This window comes from Marmota monax, unplaced genomic scaffold, assembly GCF_021218885.2.
Source record: "Marmota monax isolate L192 unplaced genomic scaffold, Marmota_monax_Labrador192_F-V1.1 WCK01_AAM20220418_F8-fsc00137, whole genome shotgun sequence".
NCBI lineage: Eukaryota > Metazoa > Chordata > Mammalia > Rodentia > Sciuridae > Marmota > Marmota monax.
Window position 1 is genome coordinate 3,258,616 of NW_026692854.1, and position 19,037 is coordinate 3,277,652.

At 38.4% G+C, this 19,037-nt stretch overlaps 1 protein-coding gene, 1 long non-coding RNA gene and 1 pseudogene across 11 annotated transcripts in view; 1 reads left to right on the top strand and 2 right to left on the bottom strand.

The window, feature by feature from the left end:
• LOC124096000 (peptidyl-prolyl cis-trans isomerase A-like) overlaps nt 1–7,492 on the bottom strand; it is a 41,523-nt pseudogene extending 34,031 nt beyond the window's left edge.
• Klf12 (KLF transcription factor 12) overlaps nt 1–19,037 on the top strand; it is a 438,833-nt gene that overhangs the window by 51,736 nt on the left and 368,060 nt on the right. The window lies entirely within an intron of this gene.
• On the bottom strand, nt 10,225–18,827 carry LOC131424373 (uncharacterized). The gene is made up of 2 exons (XR_009227250.1): nt 18,357–18,827; nt 10,225–13,315 (listed from the first exon to the last, which is right to left on the bottom strand). It is a non-coding gene; the product is annotated as an uncharacterized LOC131424373 (long non-coding RNA).

Below are 19,037 nucleotides of genomic sequence, written 5' to 3' on the forward strand. Positions count from 1 at the left end.
TTTGGTTGCTTCCATATCTTGGCTATTGTGAAATGGTGCTGTTGTGAAATGGGCATGCAAATCTCTGACCCAGAACTTGCTTTCAATTCTTTTACATATATCCCCTCAAAGTGGAATTTCTAGGTCCTATGGTAGTTCTATTTTTAGTTTTTTTGAGGAATTCCCATATTATTTTCCATAGATTTGCACTCCTTTATAATCCTGCTGGCAGTACAGAAGTATGCTGGTTGTTCACATCGTTACAAAACTTGGTACTTTCTGTATTTTATATAATACCCCTCCAAATAGGTGTGGGATGTCACAAAAAATTTCTCTGGTGATTTTGATGGTAAGTTAGGTGTGTGAGTCTCTGTCTTAGCAAACCTTCTTTTTGAGAAACTGCAATGGTGCTAGCTTCAGGAAATCAGTAAAAGAATACAGAACTTTCTGTCTAGTCCACTGAAAGAGAACAAGTGTTTCTGCAAAGTTGAAGTTTCCAAGGAAATGTTATTTTATTAAGGTAGCTAATTGGTTGGGTTCTATTTAGGTTCTATTAACTTAAAAGGTTTATAAGTTTTGTGCTGCTTCTTTGCACCTTTTTTCCCCCTGTATAAATTTCAAAAATTATTTTTAATTTTGATAAAATACACACAAGAAAAATTTACTGTCTTCATCATTTTTGAGTTGCATTAAGTACTCTCATGGTGTAGTGCAGCTATTGTATCATCCACCTCTGTAACTTTTTCATCTTGCAGAATGGAAACCTGTATCTATGTAACATTAACTCCTCTTTCTCTCTGACTGCTGAAGTCATAATTTTTGTGTGTGTGTGTGTGTGTGTGGCTGGCATTATTTCAAATTATAAAAAATTTCAAAATATTTTTTGCAATATTTAAAAATGTTTCTTTGATAAACATTTACTGAGTGCCTACCACAGGAATAGAATTTCACATATCCTAAATCTAGAGACATGTTCTTTCCACTTTCCCTGCTGCCACACTTCAGCATCTCCGAAGGCAATTTATTATTGGCTAATAGTTTAATAGACAGGGTTTTGTTTCTTATTTACACATTAAATAGTGGCACGCTTTACCAACTATGAGAACTTATTTCCAGTGAAGCTAGGGTAGGTGATTTCTGGGAAGGAAAATTATTATTTAGAAACATTCATTTAGGGATACCCTTAAGATTTACAGACTGTGAATGTTTTAATTTAACTCAGGAATAGAGATGCTGTTTGGTATCATTAATCAGTACATTTGAATCATTACTCTGAATGATTATGCTTCATTTATTTTGTGTCAGAATGTTTTCCACACAATAATAGAGAATAAAAGTACATCATTAATTACAGTTGAGCAGCTCACACATTTGTGGATATATATATTTCCATATTGTCATGCAGTGAGGAAAATTTAATATAACAAATAATTAATCCTTACAAAATAGTTGAAGATTTAATTAAATTATAGTATTAAATTCATGGACATTTATAATTATGCTTTGTAACAATTTTCAGTAATGCTTAAAAGAGTTTGGAGAAACATTTCCACAAGCTTGTGTGTTCTATTTCTAAATGGGAAGTATTCGTAATGATCTAGTTTCTAATCTTTTGAGGTAATAGTTACAATGCTTTGGAGAATAGTACAGCTTTTTGAAACGTGATCAGCTAATCTGCAAAACTGCACTGTGATGGGATTTGTGAAAGGGGTGACTGATTACTGAAAAAAGTTATATAATTATGAATGAATTTTGCCTTTGCTCCTTTACTATAGAAACATTCCTTGCCTGATAAGAAACACTGAAAAACCTGCTCTTCTGGGTTCCACAACTGCCATGCCTGTCAGTATCTGTTCCTTATAGCCTTTTTCCTTCACCCTGGTTGGCTGGGACTCCTGTCAGAAACCACAAAACAAATGACAAAACCCACATGCACTCATTGCAATATTATAAAAACACATTTGTATCTTTCTTGGTTTAAAAGGCAGATAAAAGAAGCTAGGTCCCCAGATTTAATTGGAATTTGATGATGTCTAAAAGACAAACAGGTCTCTCTCATAGAAGAGACTATGCATAAAGAAACTTTAAGCAGTTCAATGCTACAAGGCAGAGTGGGTGGAGAATGCAGTTGGGGAGGTTCTTGGAGAAGGTAGTAAGTGACTGAGAACTTGTCCCCTCTCTTTGTAACAAAGCCAAAGTAATTTCAACACAATTTAAATCACCAAATGATTTTCAAATGTTTTCTTACACATTGCTCCAGCTTACACTCACAATGAATTTGTGATTTATAACTTTTATAGCTATTTTGAATAACTTGCCCAAGGATACTGCTCTCGTAAATGATGGGGTCAGAAGTAGGATTCGAGACTTCTAGTTCTTAGGCTTATTTTATTTACAGCACATTATACTTTGTGATTTACTGAATCACATTTCATCCTCTTTCCCACAATTATATCCTTAATATGGAATTTTAATGTTAATTTTTGTAGTTTGAAATGTGTGCAACAGGTTGTGATTTTTCAAAAACCGTCAGAGCCCTTATTCTTTTCAATAGGGAATGAGATTTAACATTCAAAATGATTTATGTTAATTTTCTGTGAGATATTGATAGTTCTTACACTGTGCTGTGGTTTGAATAGGTCCTCTCCCAAACTCAGGTGTTGGAACAAAGTATTAAGAGGTGGGGCCTTTAATGGTAATTAGTCTGTGAGGGCTCCTCCCCATGTGGATGGAATTAAGGTCCTAATTAAGAGGCCTCAGACACGTTCTGCTCATTTGCCCTCTCACATCTCACTGTGGGAAGACATAGGGGTCCTCCCTTCTGGAGGATACAGCCTTGAGGTGCCAACTTGGAAGCAGAGAGTCGCTGTTACAGACATCCAGAATTGCTGGTGCCTTGATTTTATACTTCCTGGCTTCCAGAACTGTAAGAAATGAAATTTCTTTATAAATTTTTCAGTCTCAGTGATATTCTTCCAGCAGTACAAACAGACTGAGACATACAGTTATGAAAACACTCATTTTAAATATAGTTAGGAATATCTAAAATATTTATCTTTAAATAATTTAACAACTTTATTGAGATATAATTCATACACCACGTGCTTCACTGTTTTAAGTGTATATTTGAGTTGTTTTTAGTATATTCACAGAATTGTGTAGCCATCATCACTCATTTGGAACATAAGAATACCTACCTTTAAAAGTAGTGGTATTCAGGGACCTGGCTTTTTGGCTATAAAGAATAAAGTTGCTCTTAAAAAAAGTCTAGATAGTTATAACAAAATAATCTTTAAATTCGTGTCAGAATTTTGTGTTTAAAAGCCTTTCGTGATAATGAAATTATTTCTCAGCCAATTAGAGACAGCTTCTGCAGGAAGCTGGACTAGGAAACTTGACAACCTGTGTAAGACTTGTGTGTGGGGTGGGGAGGGGCTTTTTTCCTTGTTATGTCAGTGCCTGTTTCTCCACTCCTGTTTTTGTTCAGAAAGGAGAAGTTGATGGGATATGTTTAAACACATGAGTTTCATATACTGTGGCAGGAATTATAAAGCATATATGTGGTCATAAAATGTAGGTTAGATTTCTGTTTCGGTTTATCAGGTTCACAACAGCTCAGGAACAGAAATGTTACATAAGGTTGTCTTTAAAATTATTATTTGCTAAGCTCTGGTGCTCAGAGGTTGGTGCAGATTAGAATTACAATAGTAGCCTCTTTTCTCCCCAGAGATTGTAAGTTAATTGATAATTTGATCTGGCATGGGACTCATGTGCCAGTAGTTGGCAATTTTTGGTTTAATGCATGATTCTAACCTTTGGCAGGATTGAGGACCATTGTTTTAATTTTTGCTGTTAAAATTTTAGTAATGAGAGACCTGCAGCTTCGTTTTTTAAAAACCAGTTTACATTTTGTCATTGTGTCCGATCCTTCAAGAAAAGGGACTGATTAAATGAAAGCTAGATTAAAAAAATAGGGGGACTGATTAGATCCCGGGGCAGCACCTCAGAAACTCATTTGCTCATCTTTTACATCATTAATATATTAGAAAATTTCTTCCTTCTTGTCTTCTTCTTTCCTTCCTTCAACATTTATTTAGTGCCTGCTATCTGTTCCAGCATTGCTTTATACCCTGAGGATATAAATACAGTTTGGAGTCCTTCTTACGTTTGAGTTGGCAAAAGATGCTTAATAAATATTTGTTGAGTTGAATGGAATCGCAGCTGAGCCCTCCCCTTGGCATAGTGCTATGCTGCGGAGCCTCAGATCCTTTGTGGAAAAGATGCCTTTTGGATATCCAGGAACATTCCAAGCATTGTCTCTCACTTCCTCACTTGTCTATCTCTTTCCCTTTTGTTTTCAGGGACATGGCAACTTTGGCTTGGATTTCAGCCATCAAAGACTAGTAACTGGCCTAAGACTAGTAACTTTGATCTTAACTTTTCTGTGAATCACACATCCTACCCACCTGGGACCTACCAGCTGCATAGATTTAGGGAAGATGGGAGGCAAACCAGAAGACAGAGACAGTGGACATTCCCACTAGAGGGTTTTAAATCAGAGAAGGCTGTCCCCGGAGAACTTCTGTAGCCTGGCCTGCAGGTTTTAGAACCCAACAGTATATATGGCCCCAGCAGATTTTCTTCTGTGAGGAGGTGGCATGCTGTGTCCCTGTCCCAGTTTATCAGTTCTCCCTGGGTTTGATGGTCTCTCCTGTGCTTCCCTACAGTTACTAAGATATTTTAGTTGTCTTATAGGGGGGAAAAAAAGTGTTTCAAAGTAGCCAAATGTGCTTGTGCACACACATTTGAGTGAAGATAGTAGCACAAGGGGTGACATTTTTGCTTTGCTTTTTAATTAGTAATTCTTTAACATGGTTATTTCTAGCCTTTTCAGGCTCTGAACGTACAGAAAATATCTTCTGAATAAGAACAAATAGTCTGTATTGCTGAGTTATATATGTTCCTGTGGTGCTTCTGTTGGAAGTGAAGTAGGGTGGGGTGGGAAGATCGAAAGGGTCACACAAGGCATTCTTTCTGTTGGAGTCCTGGGTGCTGCTGCTGGTGATCAGACTTATATATGATGGTGAATACTGTTAACTGCAGGCATAGCATGCTCCATGTTTTTAGGAAAATGTTTTGGAAGTAAATTCTGCTTTTATATTATATGTGACATCCTGGAACTGCATTTTCTTCTCTGTTCTTAGACTTTTTATTTGGGCCATTTGGCGTGGTTATTCTATTTTGCAAATAATTTATTCTTCGGACACATATGTGCTGCCCTTGAGAGATTGTGTTTGTTCAGAAAACCTTTAAGTGTACTTTGAGGGGCTTCTGTGTGGCCACCACCAGAACACAGCTTCCTCATGTCCCTGACCTTAAGCCAGCAGCAGGCACAGTTGAATTAAAAGAAGCAGCATAGCTATGTACTGTTTTCTCTAAAAACAGCCCTGGACAAAGCATTTCCTTAAGTAGCGTTGAGCAGGATTTGGAACTTCCTATGCTTCAAAAAAAGCCTTAGAGAGATTTACGGAAGTGCAAAGGTCAACATTACTGCATGTGATTGCTCCCTCCCCCTGCAGTCCAGGGCAAACCGACTTTAAAAAAAAAAAAAAAAGAAAATCTTGTATTTAAAACAAACATGCAAGCCAAAAACTCCCAACAAGAAATAATTAAGTAGATGGTCATATCAGCTACTTTGACAGGATCTTCAATAATGTCAGAGGATTATGGCAACACAAATATGCTGGCTGATTCAAGCACAGTTTCAAAAATTGTAGCTTACGTTGTAGAGATTATATGCTATTTTAGAATGCATCATTTAGTTTGTTGCTGATAGTTAAAGGAAGACACTTTTATATATGAAATGTATGCATCAATTTGTATTAATTCTATAAAGATCTTAGTAAAGATTTGGGGGTTGGCAAAAATTCATCTTAAAGGTGCAAAAGACTCACGTGGTAATATGACCACAGTGAAGTGGTAAAGTGGAATATAATTTTGGGAGAAAGCAAGTGATCCAGATATGCTTTTGTCAATTTTATTTTCAGGTAAATTTTTTCATTTTTAGTTAAACTTCTCCCCCTGCCCCCCAACCCCAGAACTCGGGGTTTCTGAAGGAGGTCTGAGTATTAGCCTTGCATTCTGTATTCAGTGACTTAAATTTCTGTTGTAGATTGGCCGTTTGTGCTGGGGCCAAGGAAAATTTAGAAATTGCTGCTTATTAAGATTACATTATGTCTTGACATTCTTCTGCTACTGTATAGAGAATTGTTCTTTCTTGCCCATCAGCATCCATCTAAATAAGAAGTCACAGTAAAGGACAGACTCTCGGCCAGGCAGGGAGTCTTGCTTCTTGTAGCACTGTGATGGGGTTGTACCTTAACTAAGTCCACACAATCTTAAGTTCTTAAAATTCCTGTTGAGTCCATTTTAGTTTGCCATCCATTTTTTAAAAACTTTATGAAGTATGAACAATTTATTCTTAGAGATAAAGGTATTATAGAGACTTTTTTTTCCCTTTCCTTCCCTTTTGATACTGGGGTTGAAACTAGGGCCTTGCACATGCTAAGCAAACACTCTCCTACTGAGTAGTATCCCCAGCTCATTTTTATTTTTCATTCTGAGACAGGTTCTCTCTAAGTTGCCCAGGCTAGCTTTGAACTTGCAGTCCTCCTGCCTCATCCTTCCAAATAACTGGGATTACAGGTGTGTGCCACTGTGCCAGGTAGTGTGTAGGTTCACTGCCTGCCATATAAAATTGTAATGGATTTCTTTATCTTACATATTCCTCTTGGCTTTTAATAAGATCCTCCTGGTGCTTGGATGGCAACTAGGATTCTACAGGTTATTTAGCTTCTGTTTAGAGACTGAAACACTTTATATAGCACCCCACCCCCATTGTCATGATCAGTGATTGTAAGTAGGGTCATCTTTATCGTGCATTATTTAATAAGGTGTGGTAGTTGACATTTGGACAAGCATCATAGCGCTATAATAGAATGCTGTATGTTTTATTTTTAGTTGTATTTGGTGATGTTTATATTTTGTTTATCTGTATATGTGTTTAAGCGCATTAGGAGATATTTTCTGTGAGTTGTTTGTAGTGACTGTTAAGCCCATTTCCTAAGTTTATTAATAACTTTCCACCTATGATTCTGGAAACTTGAACTAATGCTTTTTTCCCCCATGAAATATCTTTTGCTTCTCCATAAGGGAAATGTGGTAGATGCACTCCCAGAACCTCAGAACACTCCCTGCATTGTCCACCGCTCCTTCCTATGTCTGAACAAGGCCATTTCCACTCCCACAGATGGTGTGTCCCCAAGGAAGTGGCTCTCTATAGCTCAGGACCTTCCTTCTCCTTGACCAGGTTGTGCGCCTGTTGTTGCCTCGTGCTTGCTGTCTTGCCTCCGTCTTCATGGAGGGTGAGTCCTTTGGATCTGAGGCTGTTGCTGGCTCTGGTCCTCTTGATCTGGTTCCTTACTGACTTTTCTGAAGGTAGAGCCCTCGCCATGTTTCCTCATTCCAGTTTTACTTCCCACGTATTATTATTTTCTCAGATGAAAAATCTCTAAATTTATATCATTAAAAAATACCTTCCTTTGTTTCATTCTCTAAGAAAGATCTTCTTCTTTTTTTTTTTTTTAAATTATGGTTGGGATATGAAGTGTCCCTAAAGACTCATTTGTCTTTGGGGCTTGGTCCCCAGTGCTGCAGTGTTCAGAGGTGGGCATTTTGGGAAGTGGTTGGATCCTGAGGGGTCTGACCTTGGATGCATGTTCTTGGAGATTATATCTTGCCCTCAGCCCTTCCCTTCTCTCTGGTACTTGGTTGCCATGCTCTGAGCAACTCTGCTTCACCAGGCTGCCTCCGCCATGATGTTCTGCCTTACCACGGGGCCTAGAGCAGTGGAGCTGGTTGATCATGAACTGAAACCTCTGAAACTGTGAGCCAATCTAAATCTTTCCACCATCAAAATGTTTTTTCCTCAGGTACTTTGTCATAGTGAGAAAAAACAGACCAACCCAACCTTTATTCTCTTTTGCCTTTCATTTGAAAGAGAAATTTGGTGGGGGTACTGGGGATTGAACCAGGCGCACTTTACCACTGAGCTATGTCCCCAGGCCTTTTTTATTTTGAGTCAAGGTCTCTTTAGGGTGAGGGTCTTGTTGAGGGTCTTGCAAAATTGGTGAGGCTGGCTTCAAACTTGCCATCCTCCTGTGCCAACTTCTGAAGTTGCTGGGATTACTGATGCGGGCCACCATGCCAGTCTCTAACTTCTTGGAGTTTATTTATTTCTACTTCCTCATCTTCATTCACCCTCCAGCTCAAGCACTTGAATGTGTACACCTGCTGTGAAGCTCATGCTTGGTTCTAGTCTCTTAACAGCTAAATGCAATGGTTTTTCAAGTTGTCTTATTTGACCTTGCTTTTGCAGTTGACATGGTTGAGATTATTTGTCTCTTTGGTTTTCTTCTTTTGGCCCCGTATCCTTCTCTGGCTGTTGCTGCTTCCTCCCTCTCTCCCATCTTTCCTTTCTCTTTCCCTTTATATCAGATATTTCTTTCTTATAGTTCTCAAGGCTGGAATGCCAGCATGGTCACATTTGTATGAACCTCCTCTGCTCACATGCTCAAAGAGGGTGAATTCTCTAGGTTCTTGGCCCCCGCCCCTCCGCCTCTATTGAACCCAGGGTTTATTACCTATGAGCTACATGCCCAGCCTGGGGATCCCTGTCATAAGGGTACTAGTCCCATTCATAAGGGATCCACCCACATCACCTCTCAAATGCCTCATCTCCTGATAACATCACATTGGAGGCTACAATTTCAATGTATGAATTTGGGGGCACACATACATATTGACTGCATAGCACAGCAGAGAGACTGAAACCTTCGTCCTCAGTGATATGTATTCGCTGTAGTAAAAGTTTGACCTTAAGGGGGCACTAAAAAAAAAAAAAAGACATCAAGTGGTTTGGGATCTCCACAATGAAAGCTGTATGAACTTCCCCACAGAATCTCTTTCCTGAAATCCATTGCCTCTTCCTGTCACACTTCCTAGTCTCCTGTATGGGTCTTTTCTTGCCTCTGAATTTGGTATTTGGAAGAGTTTCATCTTTTTCTTTGCCTTGTGTATTTGCTTTCATAAGTATGACCATTTATTTTAGCATCTTCAAATTCTGGCCGTATAATATTGAAACCTTAAGTAGACATCTTCACCTTTGAACTCTAGATGTAGACACTCAACTTCCAATTAAACATTTCCTTCTGGATATAGTATAGCTGTTTGAAATTCATCATGTTCCCAGCTGTGTTCATTATCTGTTTTTTTCAAAATGCCTGCATTTCCTGTTTTTATTAATGAATCCTTGACCTACCCAGGTGCTAAATCCCTGAACTTGGAAATTGTCCTTGAGTCATTATTATTCCTTACTCCCTTTATCTCTCCTTAGTCACAATGCCATGCTGATTTTACCTTGCTTAATATTGTTCTTCTATCATTCGATTTTTTTGGTTAGACTATTTTCATAATCTCATAATTGGACTCTTCTTATATTACTTCCATTCATTTTTTAAACTGTTGGAGAAGATGGTAAATATGATTATACCATTTAAAAAGAAATATCCCCGTGATTTCTGGTCTAAACACAGATATCTTTGTCTTTGGTCTGGTCCCATTCTGTCTTTCCATCCTCTCCCTTTCTCTCTCTCAGAATTGTTAGTATCTTCTAGGACCTTGTGCTTCTTAGTGCTGCCCTGCCTTTGAACCTGTGCTCTGGTGGAATGTGCCTCCCCACATATTCATATCACCTCTAACACAGTCTGCTGATAATCTTACCTGGATTATCTCTTCAGGTTCTGACTAAAGTCTCACCACCATCAACATGGTCTCCTGTCTCTAGCCCAAGTTATTCCCTTTTCCACACCTCCTCTTTCCATTCTTGAAGTTTACTTACAGTGCTTAGTATGGTGCATGGCTATTACTTGTTATTATTTGTTAGCATATCCATCTGTCCTGTTATCTTTGACCTTTTGGAGGGCTAACTCCTTATTCTTTGCATCACAGTCCTTAACATGGTATCTCACAGCGTTATCAGTAAATATGCTGGAACTTTCTTGAACAGAATAAATAAGAATCACTATTCTAAAAGTTAAATAGATGAGCATAAAAATGATACATGCATATCTGTTTTAGTCACCTTTTTCCCCCCGCTGTGACTAAAGAATCTGACCAGAACAACTGTAAGGAGGAAAAGTTTATTTGAGGGCTCATGGTTTCAGAGGTCTTAGTCCATAGAAGGCTGCCTCCATTCCTGGAGGCTCAAGGTGAGGCAGGACATCATGCTGGGAGAGTGTGGTGGAAGGAAAAGCAACTCACTTCATGATCAGAAAGCAGAGAGAGAAAAAACTCCGCTTGCCAGATACAAATATATACCCAAAGCCACACCCCAATTCCCACCTCCTTCAACCACACCCTGCCACTTCAGTTAGCACTCAGTTAATCCCTATCAGGGGATTAATTTACTGATCGGGTTAAGACTCTTACAGCCCAATCCTTTCTCCTCTGAACCTACTTGCCTTGTCTCATACACACGTGAGTTTGGGGGGACACCACATGTAAATCTTAACAATATCTTAAACTTATTTTATTCAAACACAAAACTTACATTTTCTTGGTGAAACTTTTGACGTAGGGCCTAGACTTCTAGTATGGACACACAGAAAGAACTTGGTTTTATGTTTCTTCACAAAACCACACTCAATCATGAATTGTCCATTATTTCCAGTTTGTATTCTCTAAATCGAGGCAGAAGCTTTTGAAAATATTTCTGATTTATCTTTCCTAGTATAATTATTCCCACACTGGATTCATTGTCAACATATACCATTATTTTATACCAGGCTAATCTTTTCAAAGCATTCACAGACAGATATTGTACTGCTCTTCATACTCCTGTTTTCTCTCTTTAATATGTTATGCAATTAAGTCATATTCTTACCACAAGGTATTGTATTAGGTTTAGGATAAAAAATACTCGAATTCGGCTCAGCTGATGGGACAGAAGTTTTCAGTCTGCTCAGAGAGGAACCAACTGGCTGGCAACATTCCAGGTGCATCAGTCAGTATGATTTACAAAGGGCACAGAGATCATTGGTTAACCTGGACAGTTGGTTAAGTGGATATTGGTTAAAAGGGTCTGACCATATTTGTCACATTGATGCTAAAAAGATGTTTATCTCTGTTACTTGGCATTCTGGTAACTAGAATTGCTTAAGACAAACTTATCTACTTTCCTGGGTATTCCTTCCCTCACATCATTTATAAAAATGTTAAATAAGACTACTTTGAGCACTTGTCTCCTGGAAGTCTTCATGCTTATACACCTGATTCTCTCTCATTTATCTAGTGCTTTAACCATGGCAAGGTGTAATTTTTAACACTTGTCTTAGGTTCTTGTCTGTGTTGTTTTGCTTCCTTCCACTGTGACAAAATGTCTGAGATAATCAACTTCCAAGGAGGAAAGATCTATTTTGTCTCATGGTTCCACAGGTTTCAGTCCATGGTCACTTGGCCATGTTGCTTTGGATCTGTGGTGAGTAAGTACATCATGGCAAGATGGAGTGCCTGGTAGAGGAGGCTTCCCACTTCATGGAGGCTAGGAAGAGAAAAAGAGGAAAGGGCAGGGTCCCAAATATCACCTTCAAAGGCATATCACCAACAACCTAGTTTCCTTCTGCTAACCACCTACAAAGGTTCCACCACCTCCCTTAGTGCCTCAGGCTGGCGGCCAAACTTTTAATGTGTATGCTTTTTTGGGTGGGATGGGGTGGGAAACTCCAGATATAGTAAGTTTTAAAAAATAGTTTGCCGCAGTCTGGCTGGGCACAATCAGGAGCCACTTGTCAAAAGAAACTAACTTTATTTTTAGAACCACACACGCCAAACAAAACAGCCTCTCAGGAAAAACCCTCAGAGCCTCAACTGCCACCACTGGCTTTCCACAAGCCTCTCTCTCCCCCCTTTTGTTTAATTAAACAACAAGCAATGTGGCTTAGGGACCGTGCCTGTTAGGCAGTCCAATTCAACATATGGTCCTTACCCGTCATCGGATGAACTGACCTCTAGGTGTCAGCCTCCTGTCTTAGGTTGGTACCACTGCAATTGGATCATACCCGTCACTGACTACCGGTCCAGCATACAGCCATACTTGTGGATAGGCCTTTTTGCACCAGTGGGGGGGTGAGGTTTTTTGCCTCACCTCTGTTGGCCCCCAAATTTTAGACCATCACTAGTAGAAGGGAGGAGGATGCAAAATGCCATGACACTAAGCCAATTGAGGGCTCCTTTGAAAAATTGTACCACCGGTGACACCATCAGCAAAAATACTCCAGCACTACCACAATTCGCTGTACCAACAGATAGTTCACAATGCATACAAGTGATACATAGTCCAGGCAAGGTCTGCAAGCAATTCAAAGCACAGGAATCTGTCAATATGTCCATTTCCTCCCAAAGTAAATCGACTCCTTAATTGAGCATTACTTGTTGAGTTATTATTCATTGATGCATCAGTTTTTACAGTTTGTTGTGATAACTATCGAAGAAGCTGTAGTTTGGTTTTATCTTTGTCTTCACCGGCACTGGGATGAAGATAGGAATTTTGGCAATGATGCTAAGAAAAAAATTATGTAACATTCCAACAGGCACTAAGAAAACAATTTTTTGAACAATTTACATTATCCTGAACAGAATTATTAAATATAATGAGAAGGAAAGGTGAAAGTAAACAAACAGATCTGTTAACCTCCTTATTTGTTCACATATTAAAACAATTTTCAACAGCTGTTTACCCAATCTAAATTAAACCATTAAAATCACGTGAATAAAAAAAATTCGGATCCATTTATTCATGAGCGATCCTCATATATGATATATGGACATACGCACATACAGACATACAACACAAAACAGAAGTGTGCACACATAATACATACAACACATAACATTATAGTAAAGGCCTTATAACTTTTTACAGGTGAAATCTCCAATGCAATGTTTAAAAACTCTATAGTCAAAAAATAGAACTGATCAGCAAAACATTAACCTAGGTCTGTATGAGCTCAAAAAACAAAATAGAACTTCATGATATGGCAAAGGGCAATAATAAAATAGATATTGAAAAAAGCATCCTGGTTCTGTTGCAGATGTAAGAATAGCCCAACTGGAGTTCTGGATATCAGCTGTTATGGATTTGAGTCAAAGCATCTTCCTTTTGGCCTGTAGAAATTGTTTTAGTTAATCTCTCTGGAATCCAAATCGGCTGCTGTTCTCCCTGTGGAAAAACACAAACAGAACCCCGACTCCAGACAATCACTGGGTCAGGACCTTTCCATTGTCCTGTTAGAATATCCTTCCAAAGTACCTTAGGCTTATGTACATTTTTTGGACACATATGCCTTTCCGCAGCACTAAGCCCTGAGGAATCCAAATTTAAAAAGTTTAGAGTAAAAAGGGTTATTTTAAGTTTATCTTTGGGGAATATATACCCCTTCCCAATTCCTCCTTTTTGCTTTAATAAGTACATTTTAATAGTTTGATGAACTCTTTCAACTATGCCTTGTCCCTGTGGATTGTATGGGATTCCTGTTATATGAGTAATGCCAAATGTTGAGCAAAATTGTTTAAAAGAGGTAGAAGTATAACCAGGGGCATTATCTGTTTTTAACTGTTTTGGAACACCCACAGTGGCAAAATTTTGTAAGCAATGAGCTATAACATCTTTAGTTTTTTCTCCGGCATGAAAGGAGCCCATCAAAAATCCAGAAGAAGTATCAACTGTAACATGCAAATATTTTAATTTTCCAAATTCTGGCAAGTGTGTGACGTCCATCTGCCAAATATGGTTAGGTATCAATCCTCTAGGATTGACTCCAAGATTAACTTGTGGTAAAAAGGTCACACAATTTTGACATTGTTTTATTATTTGTCTAGCTTGTTCCTTAGTTATTTTAAAACGCTTTTGTAAAGTATTAGCATTGACATGGAACTTTTTATGAAAATTTATAGCTTCTTCTAGTGTAGAGAAAATATGTATGTCATGTGTAGTTTTATCTGCTAAATCATTGCCCAAACTAAGGGCTCCAGGCAATCCTGTATGTGCCCTGATATGTCCTATAAAGAATGGATCTTTTCTGTCCCAGATTAGACTTTGTATAGTGGAAAGCAAAGAGAAAACAGTAGAAGAAGGGGAAATCCTACCAGCATCTTCAAGAGATACTATAGCATTAACTACATACTGACTATCAGAAAATAAATTAAATACAGAATCTTTAAACATCACAAAAGCTTGTAAAACTGCATTAAGCTCTACCTTTTGAGCTGATTGTTTGGGTACTAAAAATGTAAAAGTTTGATCAGGGGTAACTACTGCTGCTGTACCATTATTTGACCCCACAGTTTGTTGATGGTCATCAGGTAGAAAAGTGTTCAGCCACATCTTTTTATTAATTCCTGATTATATTTCCCTTCCCTCAATACTCAGAAAGTGCTGGGTTTGAACATTCTGTAGTTAGGTCCCCTGTCAGCATCTGCCCTGCTGTAGAGTGGCTGGTCATAATTCACATTTTACATTTTTGCCTCCACAGTTAAAGATTCCACCTTGACTTTTTAACCCTGATAATGCCAGTTGGATTTGTGCTTTTGTATATCTTGTTTGACAGTTCAGTTGATTCTCCCTTAAGTTAATCACCATTTAATTTAGTTTCTCCAACCTGTTACAAAAAAAAAAAAAAATTGGTATTTGCCGTATTCTTGATCCTTCATAAAGACCAAGGGAACTGTTGTTCAGTTTTATACACAATCTTTTTCATCTTACATTCTTTGCAGACAATGCTTATTTTTAGAGATTTTATCTTGTTTAGTAACATTTTTTTAATTGTTTTTGGAGTGCTCTGCAAGGTTACTTAGATTCTTTCTTGCCAGCTTTGATTATTAGTTTGTACTTGACCTGCTAAACTTTGAAGGTTTCCTTATATTCCTTGGTAGGAGAGCTCTCATTCCAGTTTTTGGAAAGCAGTTTGCTATTTATCTCCCCAACTACCCTGCCTCTTAAACCTTGCCCAGGGCCCTGATCTTTTTGATCCTTTGCAGACATTTATCTTGGGCTGTGGTTGAGGTATTTAAAATGGTCTTCAAAGTACCTACGGTTTATTTGCTTAAAACTGTACATTTCCTTTTGAGAAATAATGCTTCATTTTTAAAAAGTTGACTAGTAACCTTTATAGCTGTCTTCCAAGGCCAGAATGATAGCCATCCACTTAGGGAGGACTTTGTCCAGTAAGGATAGCTGTCTGTGATTTTTAAAATAAGTAAAGCCCACAGAGAGGTGTGTGCTTAACATATCACATCCTGAGTGTTATTCTTGGTGTTTTCTTCATTATTACTATGAGAATTATATCTGGAAAGATCATAAAAGTAAGCTTCATAGTTTGATGATAGAGGATCTTTCAATATAATGTATGTACGAATTAGTAATGGCTGTATTTGATAGTAAAGGGGAATTATTTATGCCTGAAGAAAAGTAGGCTAGACTAATAGAGCAAGTAGCTTAAGAAAGCAAATGTTCAAAATATTCACCATCTGCTTCAGTGACTGCGAGAATAACAGTACAATCTGAAACTAGTCTTTGGGTTCTGCATTCCTTCTTCATATTCAGTATTGCCTGCAGGTCTCCAGGCCTTACTAAACACTCACAGTGACATGTTCTGTGTTTATGCACTACCTGTACCTGCAGGACCTCTAACCCCTGTCGAGTCTCCCCTACTCCTTTTAAGTTTGGGTTCCCAGGGACCTCTTAGGTAAGTCCTCTGCATCAGCTGATTATTGCTTCTGCCTCCCATTTGCTTTATCCCTCCTCATCCAAACCCCAGAGGGCATCATCATTGCTCCTTTAACTCCTCTAAGAATCCTACATCAAGAGAGATCTTTCAGAGCTCTCCATATTGTCAGCCCTTGAGCAGAAGGAAGACTGTCCCTTCAGGTCACACTCTCTAGCCAGAGTCCCCAGCCATGTTGTGGATGCACTTCCCCCACATCACTCCTGCACTGTGTTATGGGGTCAGAGACTGGAAATTTGTCCTAGAGCAAGGGCATAGAATATTATTCTCAGTTTCTGTGCAAGTCTTTTCTCCTACTCCATGGTATGGAAAACATCACAACACAAATGTCACTGATGTTCTTATCCTTGACAATAAAACAAAAGACTTCATGTGAATGAATGCCTGTGAGCTCTCTAAATTTCTGCATCCTCATGGATCTTACTCCTTTCCAGTCCCTGGGAAGACTTAGATCTTAAATGAGGGTCCAGATAAATTGCCTCATAATATAAATTATAATTTTGAAATAGTTACTGGGTGGTGGTTCACATTTGAATTTCTCACTTGAAAAAAGAGATTAACTTTTGAGGTGTGTGTATATATGCCAATATGAATGTGCATAAAATTAAAGTAGTATAAAGTGTATATTTGTGGATGTCAGACAGCAATAGGATACATACATGTAAGTTGTGTGTATGAACCACAGTATATACATGCATATGCCTGTATATGAATCAGACACAGTAATATGGTGTGTGTGAATCAGATGAAAAATACAATGCTTGTGTGCGTGTGTGAATCAGATGCAGTAATGTGTGTACATGTATATGTGAACCAGACTCAGTAGGACAGTGGGCAAACAGGATAAAATAAACTTAGTGTGGGTTCCAAAGTGGTAATTTACACTTGTGTGACTTTGCACAAATCATACAACCTTTCTAGGCATCACTAGTCACGTGAGATTTTTAGATGTAACTAAGATCTTTTATGGTTCTAAAATTTTATGGTTAGTACAGTTACCATCACAAAATACTCAATTTGTTCCATCAGTGTTTGAATTATTTTATCTGTATTAGCATTTATAATTGACCTTTCAGCATTCAAACTTTCCATGTATCTTTATTAGCTTCTGTAGCAGGAAGACACATGACTTAATTTCATGAACATTTCTCTAAACTGCTCCCTAAATGCTCCTATTTATTACAGTTTAAGGAATCTAACAATTCCATGGATATGTCATCTAAACTGAATTTTTAAAAATGATTGGATGAATACAGAAAAGTGGTAGCAGTCCATGTCTCATTTTTTTTTAAGGGCATGTAGTTGTCTAATACCTAAAAATAGAGTGAAATTCTTAAAGGCTGTATTGGTGGTGTCACCTTCATCTCTGTGGGTAGTATATACCCCTACATCTGCCACATGTAAGATATTCAACAAAGGCTTACAGAATAAGCAAATCATTGTATAGTAAAACTTTTTAAAAAATCACTGTCATATGTGCCCATGTGTTCTCTGAAAAATTCTCTGTGACATTTTGGGTGGGACTAGGTGGAGAAAGAAGGTTTTCCATTGTGGTTGCAAGATGTCAGTGCTTCTTAGATGCTGTTTGTAACTGACAGAGCAACTGAGGGGTGCTAGGAATAGAATGTTAGTGATTTTTCTCTCTTTTGGGAACAGTGATTGTACCCCTTTTAGAGGAACCATCTTAAACCAGTGAACCAGATTATTTCATTAGCTCTGTGTCTGTTGAGTCATATGGGAGCTTTTTCTCTGGGCATAAATCTTGTGTCCATAGGGCACTGAAGCAGTTAATCTAAATGCTCTCTTTTGGAATCAAAGTGCAGCGTGGACATAGCACTGAGTTATGATACTGGAACATCAGAAGGCCGTACTTTTCTCGTAGAATATTCTCTTACTAGTATGTGGTAATTACAAGAGGAAGTGAAAAATTCTAAGGAAAATTACAAATACTAAAATATAATTTGGTAATCTATTACGGAAGACCATATTTTTTAATTGCATGAATAGGGCCTTCTATTTTTTTTTTAATTTCAAAATCCATCTGAGCATTAATCATTAAAGCTTGCTGTGATGGCAAGCACATTGCCTTTTAAAAGGCCCTCTGTCATCTTATGTTGATTAGTAGTGGTAATTAAATTTTACTTTGATACTTTATATGTTGACCTCTGTACTGGTAGTAACAGTAAACATGAGAAATAAGACCTTAAGATTCTGAGTGGTGGGCTGGGGATGTGGCTCAAGCGGTAGCGCGCTCACCTGGCATGCGTGCAGCCCGGGTTCGATCCTCAGCACCACATACAAAGATGTTGTGCCCGCCGAAAATTAAAAAATAAATATTAAAAAATTCTCTCTCTCTCTCTCTCTCTCTTAAAAAAAAAAAAAAGATTCTGAGTGGTTATCAGTTATCACTAATATTCCTGAGGAAGGTATCTGGCCCTCAGTTGGAATGCCAATGTGTTATATAGAAGGTCAGCTTACCTTGCAGATTTGATGTCCTTGAAATTTCACATAAGAGATTATATAGAGTCTGGTTGCTTGTCGTGGCTTTAGGTGACCTCTTTTAGTTGAAGCCTTTTAAAGGCATCTTGAGATATTTGCATTAGGTTGGAGCTGAATTGAACCTCAGAAAGGAGACTTCTTCCAGAGTCAAAATAAAACTAAGCATTACTATTAGGGGGTGCAGGGAAGGAAAAAATGTCTTCCACCCCGAGCAGACTGCATTAGCATTCTGCCAACTGGCCTGTTGGTGCGAACTAGTGAAGTCATCAAGCCTGAGCTATTTTAATACCCTGACACGGTGCACGCAGAGGCAGCTGGAGGTGCCGCGCAGAGGAATCTCCGAGAGGTTTTCAGAAGCAGAAAATTTCCCTGCTGACTAACAGTATCCCCGTTTCACCATTTCAGGGTCCCTGTCGCCTCTGAGAAGCAGGAGGGCTTGTGCATTGGCCCTAGAAGGGCAGAAGGAGGGAGAGTGTGATCTCCCACCTTCTCAGGTGATCTCCTGGTGTCTAGACAGTATTGATGTGTGTGTGTGAAGACCAGGACCTGGCGAGGGAAGTTTTTGTTTATAGACAGACTTTTTCCTTTTCTTCCCCCTTTAAAAAAAAAATACGAAAAACAAAAAAAAAAACAAAACCAAAACCAAAACAAAAAACCAAC